The 8,790-nt window shown below is 33.8% G+C and overlaps 1 pseudogene; it reads left to right on the top strand.

Annotated features, from left to right (window-relative positions):
- The first annotated feature begins 7,676 nt into the window (after positions 1-7,676).
- Positions 7,677-7,795, top strand: LOC144961477 (5S ribosomal RNA; annotated as a pseudogene).
- The last annotated feature ends 995 nt before the right edge of the window (positions 7,796-8,790 follow it).

Genomic DNA, 8,790 nt, shown 5'->3' with positions numbered 1-8,790 from the left:
AACCAAAAAAAAAAAAAAACCAAATCAAAGATTTTTATCATTATTGAATTCATATGAAATTGTTAATACTGTTGGATATGAAGTTTATATCATTTCATTAGTATGATCTAGACTACAAAAATATTGCAGGGTTTAGGAGTTGAAAAGGTAGGAATCGCTCCGCCATCGAAATGTAAATCATAAATCACAATTCAATAATATATGTTCAAAATAACAATACACTACGCCAATATTTTGCCTTTATCAATTTTCAAAAACAAAAAACCAATGATAAAGTGTGATCTTTTGTTTCAAAAGTGAACTAAATATCAAGAACATGATTTTAAAGTATGTTTCTTTTTTTTTTTTTTGCTACCGATAAAACCAATATCTATTTATTGCCCTCAATAAAACATATTATGTAACTCAAGTCCTCATTCTGTTCACGTTTTTGTTTTGGGTAGTATTTTTATTATCTAAATCACCCGGATATCCTTGTGTTTATTTCCTTGGATTCATAGCGTCATGTTGCATATCAAATTAAATAGCCAGTCAAATACGTGATGATGTACGGGAAATGTTTATATAACAACATCAAAGAACAACTTTGCCATGCAGGTTACAGTGAGCCTAAGATTTCCGCCTAGTCGTGGCAAAGAAGAACGTGAGATCATTTTTTCAGGTTAAAGAGTTTTCCAACATCCTTGTTAAGAATGCCTTCGTGAATTCTTATACAAATGAGTCAGGAGAAGAAAAATAAAAAATCAATAAATGTTAGATTGGGATTTTTTTCATTTTCTTAGAGACTGAAAATTAAAGTAACAAACATGGGACTTTGTCAAAGGCCAATGTTGTAAGTTATTGACAAGATGAGGGTTATTTAAATTGATCAAAGTTCAATGTTTGTGAGTTGTTGACAAGATGAGGGTTATTTAAATTGATCAAAGTTCAATGTTTGTGAGTTGTTGACAAGATGAGGGTTATTTAAATTGATCAAAGATCAATGTTTGTGAGTTGTTGACAAGATGAGGGTTATTTAAATTGATCAAAGATCAATGTTTGTAAGTTGTTGACAAGATGAGGGTTATTTAAATTGATCAAAGTTCAATGTTTGTGAGTTGTTGACAAGATGAGAGTCAATTTAACTGGTCAAAATTCAATGTTTGTGATTTGTTGACAACACGAGGATCAATTTAATTGGTCTTTATTTGAAGTACTAGTTTTGAGGTCAAAATTTTGAAACTGTGTTGTTTTATTTTGTTATTTTCTTCTTTTTTTTCAGAGTCCGGCACTCTATGGTTGAGATCCCCCGAGTCGTAAACCATGATTTTTAAAACAATTAAGACGTCTAAGACATATTTTCAAAAAGTTACATCAAAATCTATCATTATATTATAAAGTAAAACTCTAATCAGCAAAACAATGTGTTATTCCTACATTGGAAAAAACCCGATAAGTATTGAATTGTAAGCTTTGATTTATTAAACGAAGACAAAATGTGGATGTTTCGGTTTTCCCCCTTTATCGACAATCACAATGAATGAAACACTAAGGACGAATGCATGAGAGATGTGCACAGAATCTGTCTTCCTTTAATAGATTGAAGCTTACATTTAAACAACTTATCGTTATTTTATCCTTCGAGCTTCAAGCGTCAACACTTTCATTATTACTGCATTGCCGCGCATGGTAATTGCATTCTAGTTGCATTTCTGTATACCTATCTATCAGTGATTTGAGGTTATATTTGGTTTCGTTAAGAATAAACACATCAAATGTATTAATGGAATCATGAACTCGACATTTGATTTAATCCAATCAAATGATATTATGTATCCACAGAGTAAAAACGGTATTATCTATAATGGAATGGAGAAGATATCAAAAATGAATATGTGACTCTTTGTCACAAAACAGTATTCTATAACAGATGAATTGAACTCTCGTGCGGATATGTGGTCTAGTGGTGTGGTGTGTCACTCGCTTTCGGATAGGAAGTTCGAGCCTCGCTCACCACATAGTTGAGTCTTTGGATAAGGCTCTTTACTCATATTCTCTCACCATACTCAATTGTAAAATAAGAACCTGGCCGTTAACAGCGTTGTCTCTGTCGGAAAAATAAATGTAATATCGCCTAACAGGCGTCATGTCCCTTCTACATGTTACACGTTGATGACGACCCCTTGTAAAGCGATTTGAGCTGACACACACTTGAGTGGTTATTGCACTATGTAAAAGCACGTCTCTGTTTTTAATTTTGTTTTTAATTAAACATTTTTTTAAAGCGACTTTAGGATTAACATGATGGGATAATAAAATTTTGGGTTTTTTCTGCTTTTTAATGTAAAAAATTGTTCTATTCTCCAAAATAACGTATAGGGATTAACCCCAAAATTTCATGTTTGTGTCTATAAATCGAATTTTCACCATTTTGGTCATCCCAAATAATCCCGAATAGAACCGCTAGCTCAGTTGGTTAAGCAATAGCTTCACACGCAAAGGGGCCGAGATCGATTTAGGGTGCAGTCGAGATCTTTTCTGACCCTCCTGTTTACCCAGTAAATGGGAAGCTGAGTCTGTTAGGATTGGTTGAAAGTACTTTGCGATAGACTAGAGTCCTATCCAAAGGGCAGCAAGCTATTGCTATGGCCCTTTCACGCTTAGGTAAACTCCGGCTCTATTGGGCCCAATGGCTCTGAATGTCTACTTTTGTTTTTTTACTTTACTATCTTTAAGTGGGGGTTGATCTTGTTTCGAAAATTTGAAGTAATTTTTTCTGCCCAAAATATGAAAAAAATGTGATTTGTCAAAATAATATTGAAAGGTTTGAATAAGTCTGAGGAAGACGCTTTATATAGAGAAAAGTAAGAAAAAGAAAAGGGGCAAGGGAAATTTTGGGTTTAATTTTTCATTTCCCAACGATGGGACACATGAATGAAAGAATTTCGGTGACAGTTTTAAAGGGAAAAAAACACCAACAAATGTTTGGAATATCTCATGAAATATAATTTAACTGCAGCAAACAAGTAACAACAAAATATAAAAAGCCGAGAAGCGCAGCTTTAAAATTAACACCGCAATCCTCATCATCACAATAATAATTAACAGAGGACATTGAACATCAGTCAAGCACAGAAAAATATACACATCAACACGGCACAAAATGAATGTTTGGACACATTAAACTGATGAGTAAGATGTGTTTTCAGAACTGTTATATTAGAATCATATACAACGAGCCATTAAAGAGAGATCTACAGAACAAACTCGTGCAAAGTTAAATATTGAGGCAGAAAAAAACATCACATCTTTGTGATTTCTACCCAAAGATAAAACAACAAAAAGAGAGCCTTTGGATCACAAACTTTTATGTTAGACAATTTATACTGCTCTAGAAATATCCCTTGATGTAGCCTCCACAAGAGTTTTTAAATTTTTTTCTTTTTTCTGTCTTTCCGCACGACCTGCCTTCCGTCTTTGGAATCTTATCCAATCTTTTTCGAGTTTGAAAATACTCACAAGACATACCTGGTCGACTTATTTCTTTGTTTAATATTCTTCTTCAATGCCTTTTTCTTCTTTAATCTCGATGGTTTCTCCTTGGTATTAATGTCGATTCTTACTTTTAAATTTCAAGAGTTTGTGTATGGCGTTGGTACAAAGAAATCCTTTTATATTTTTTGGTTAATACAGTTATTTGTTCTATACCAAATGTATGATTGGGATATCGACTCATAACACTTAGATTTGGTAATAAATCTTGTATTTTCCTGTTTCACTTCAGCATACAGTTTTGACGAAACATCTTGGTCCCTTCTTCAACTTGTCTATATTACCGCCGAGTACATAATAAGCAATCGACAATCCAATACTCTTATCAATATAGGTTGGCCAACCAATCTGAATTCAAAACAATAGCCTTGTTATAGTATGTACGTGGAGTTGATCATTATATTTTATTTCATTCAATCTATCCATTGATTTGTGTGTAACCAAAGTTTTGAACGTTAGAATTTTGCATAGATGCACAGATGAAAAACTATGCATCCATAATGATGGCTTTTTCCAATTTGATCATCCATGCCCAGTTTGGTGCGACCAAATATCTTGTTTGACTAACACAGAAATTTCAATGGTCCCACGACAATTTATTTTCAGCATATTTAACTGAAGCTGTTGAAATGACTATGTTTACATGTTTATGATACTCAGTTCCTTTCACACCAATACTCCGCCACTTTAGATCAAAGCTTTACAAGCAAGACATTAATCATACAATTGCAGTGACAGCCAATGGATATAAACAGAAATGAACTCACGGACGGAAATAGCAAATGTCTGAACACGGGGGACATGAAGGTCGTCGCCCAAAGAGGGTATTCCCGTTGCTGAAAGGAATGACAAAGTTGAAATGCAAAATTATATTCTACATAAAACCGAAAAACGTTGATCATGAAGTCTGAATTGCCTCACAACTGAGGTGTATACTTTAGAACAATTTGACATCAAAACATATAAAATGCAATATCAAATTCAATTGCTTAACAGTGCTGCACTGTAACTGACGCACAGATCATATATTCTTATTTCAGAATAGGGTTGGTCACTACAAATCCGTACGCTTTTTCTATACCTATAATCTAACAGCTCTAACTGCAGATTGGTTCACTAAACTCTCCACTGTGTTTGGTAAACTTAATTATTTGACGTCTTTTGGTTGGTTTGATGCAAATACATGTGGGTTATTATCAGTTACCTAGTTAAAAAACGAAAATAGATCACCAAACCCTTCGCCCCAAAGACATACGCTCATGCCCCTAACACGGCTTAACCAAACCCATACAGAATTAAACATATTCATACAGCTAATATTTTCTCCAAAAATGTTTATATGGCAATGATTTGGAGAAATTTAGCATTAGTTTATGTAGAAAGACGAAAGGTGTGGACGTTTCGGATTTTCCCTTTATCAAACGACAGATTAATATAACACAAAAGTATGATCGTAATCCTTTTTGACACGTATTGAAACGGTATTACTATTGGAATAAAACAGCTTGTTTATAGAATCACATTTAGAGTTTTACGCTGTACAAATGCTGACATTTTGAAATTAATGTGATCTTTTGGATACTTGGATTAACATGATTTTGAAATCACCTGGCAGTCTTATGGAGCAAGAGCGTCATGCAATTTAATATGAAATAATTATAGCAACTTCAATGAATGAGATGCATGGGGCAGTACTACGTTTTATTTCTATTCTTTTGTCTCAAATAACGTAGTACTAAAACCTTCTTAATATTTAATTTACGAAATGCCAACTATTATGGTTGTTATAGCTGACTGTTCTAAAACGCCTGGATGTGTCATCCATGAATTGGTGTATGCACTTTACCAGGGTGTGCAAAAGGTTAACTCGAGGATCTACCTAATGGCATGGTGTTAACTTCGTCATGTTTGCCAATACTGGCAAAACACCAATTTCCCATTTTGGCCAGAAAGTTTATTTCATATATTTATTATCCATCGATAATGCCCTCCCGTAATGCCAAATTTCCTTCACTTGAGAATTTCCTTGAAGTTTCGGCTTTAAGAACTTTTTCAAATTGGGACTCATTGTAGGAAATCGATATATGGATAAAAAGTGACCTTGCCATATCAAAAGATTGCTGTTTTGCAGTGTACGTCCTGGTGACTTGGTAGGAATTTGTAAAATGCATGTCACTTCTTTGAAAGGCAAACGTTACTGTATGCGGCAAAAGCCCGAGCTGTGTCAATGTTTGCGTTACGTAAATTGAATAACATTTCTTTCAAATCGTCTGACGTTGGCATGCGAAATGTTGAAGGAGTAAGTGATATCAGAAGACCCTCGTATCACTAAATTAATATTAAAGCTATCCAGGTCGACATGAACTTCCCTTAAAAACACCGAGTATAATTGAAAGCTGGTTTTCTAAAACTCGTACAGTCGATTTTCTACTTTTAGAGATTTTCCATCCATTGAAACGTAATCTTTATTGTTAGCATCAAATGGCACAAGACTTTCCCTAGATTTGTGTGAATTGGAAGTTTAACCATGTTTAAAATAATAGACCAAATGAGAAACTGTAGGGGAAATAATCCTCAATATCTCAAAATGAGAAAAACGGAGTTAGGGAGTTTTGGAAAACCACTCTTCAATTGATGAGTTTAGATAAGAGCGAAGGTTTCTTTTTCTAGTCCCTTTGAAAATCTGACATCACCATTATTGGTGCGTAGTTTATATTATTCATAAAATCAAAACAGACTAACGAAATAAAGTAAATTGAATGATAAATAAACGAGAAATGAGGTGGACTGTCAGGCGAGCGGTATTTCTGACGGAGTTCTTTACAGTTAACGTTATCTCTTGGACAGGAGACCTGTCTCTAACAGAATATTTCTGTGGGGCGGACAATTGTGGAGAGGAGATCCAAAGTAAAATTTTTTAGACATTATTGGTAACCTTAACGCTGATTTACTATATATACATTAAAAATATTTGTGCATACTGTATGCAGGTGTTTACGTGGCATTTTTTTTTTCTATCTATAGATATCTTATCTTTGCCTGGGAAATATGTCCGTGGGTGCTAAGAGCTCAGCGATACTAATTGATCGTCGTCCTATTTTCATATAGTTTTCAACAAAAAAATTATTTTTGCTATCAGCTTAAACGTGCCTCCTGGAGGTGGCGATATTTTCAAGCAAAAGGACTGGTATCGACGTGAACATTTTTGGAGGATCGTTAACAGCACGCAACTATGGGCTTGGTTAACATTGTTGTGTTGGACAATATTATTTTACTTTGGTTCAAAATTATTTTATCACAACAATGAGTCAATAGCAATTTGGGCTATCAGACCTGCAAATAAGCACACAGGGATTGGTATCGATCTAGGGTCTAATCTAGTCACGTTTTTTTTCTGTCCCTTAACATTGATTGGGTATCTGTTAGACATGACAGAAAGTACTTTTCGATGGACAAATGAGCTATGCAAAAGATAGTACTAAGGGTTTTGTAGAACTAAGAGATTGTTTCTGATGTAATTCATCCTTTAACAATACATCATAAGGGACACATGTCCTGATCTTATTTACACTCAACGCTTCAAACATTCGAACTAAATTTGAGTATAGAAAATCCCCAGGATAGCAAACATATGGTTTATAATCGAATTACAAACTGTCTGCCTTAGAATGAAATAAATATAAAAGAAACATATTTTGTGAGTTCGTTGTTATCTATTTAATTCAATCCTTATTTTTTAAAGATGGAAATTGTTAATTTAACCTGACCTAATGCGTATTATCTGCCAGCATAATAATCCGTAATAGAGCATTCGCCTCACACGCAAAAGGACCGGTATCTGTGCTCGGTGGAGTACACAAACATTCTAACTCCCCGTCCCCTTTCCACACATGCCCTTACAGAGAGAACGACATCCTGGTTTTGCGCATGGGTCTCTCGTCCTCGCTTCCGGTGAAGTGTCTCATGCCGCTTTCAAGATACCCCATCGCCATTTTAAATTCTCCAGTAACGACAAATTGTCCAACAGACGAATACAATAAGCTATTTCAACTAACAATATTATACATTTCTAAACTATCTTCATCATTATATAAATTAGCAATAGTGTTTTAATATTATATCAGATTCTATTTTCGACACTTGTTGTCTACCACCATACTACGTTGAAAATACCGGCTCTCGTCCGATCACCGAATTCAAGCAACGTCAGGCGTGGTAAGTACTTAAACGGGTGACCGCTTGGGAACCCCACGTGTTGTAGACATCTTTTGAAAGTTTTTTTTTTAATTTATCTATTTTACAATTTTATTACATTTTAAAAATTTTATTTGGTTTTTTTTTTAATTGCTATTTAAATTTGTGTTTTTAGTAGTAGTAGTAGTAGTAGTAGTAGTAGTAGTAGTAGTAGTAGTAGTAGTAGTAGTAGTAGTAGTAGTAGTAGTAGTAGTAGTAGTAGTAGTAGTAGTTGTAAAAATAATAATAATAATAAAAAAAATAATAATAATAATAATAATAGTAGTAGTATAGTAGTAGTAGGTAGTAGTAGTAGTAGTAGTAGTAGTATAGTAGTGGTCGTAGTAGTAGTGGTAGTAGAAGTTAGTAGTATAGTAGAGTAGTAGTAGTAGTAGTAGTAGTAGTAGTAGTAGTAGTAGTAGTAGTAGTAGTAGTAGTAGTATTGTAGTAGTAGTAGTAGTAGTAGTAGTAGTAGTAGTAGTAGTAGTAGTAGTAGTAGTAGTGTCAATAGTAGAGGGGGGGGGGCGAGGTGAAAAAGTTATGGTTGGTGGGTGGGGGGGGGGGGGTGAATGGGCAAGGTGTTAGAGCGGCGGTATAATCTTTGAGAAGGAAATACAAACATTACCGAACGGTCCTACTACTACTATTACAAACTACTACTACTACTACTACTACTACTACTACCTACTACTACTACTACTGCTGCTGCGCTGCTGCTGCTACTACTACTGCTACTATTTACTACTGCCTACTACTACTATTACAAACTAATACTACTAATACTACTACTACTACTACTACAAATACTACTACTACTACACTAATAATAATAATAATAATAATAATAATAATAATAATAATAATAGTAATGAAAATTATAATAATAATGAAAATTATAATAATAATAATAACAATAATAATAATAATAATAATAATAAATAATAATAATAATAATAAAAATATATACTTACTAAACTACTACTACTACTATACTACTACTACTACTACTACTTACTATTTACTACT

Source organism: Berghia stephanieae, unplaced genomic scaffold (assembly GCF_034508935.2).
Source record: "Berghia stephanieae isolate SIO BIC M18660-M18661 unplaced genomic scaffold, UCSD_Bste_1.3 scaffold2584, whole genome shotgun sequence".
NCBI classification, from domain to species: domain Eukaryota; kingdom Metazoa; phylum Mollusca; class Gastropoda; order Nudibranchia; family Aeolidiidae; genus Berghia; species Berghia stephanieae.
Note: the sequence above shows the minus strand (reverse complement) of the source record. Positions and strands in the feature narration are given on the sequence as shown.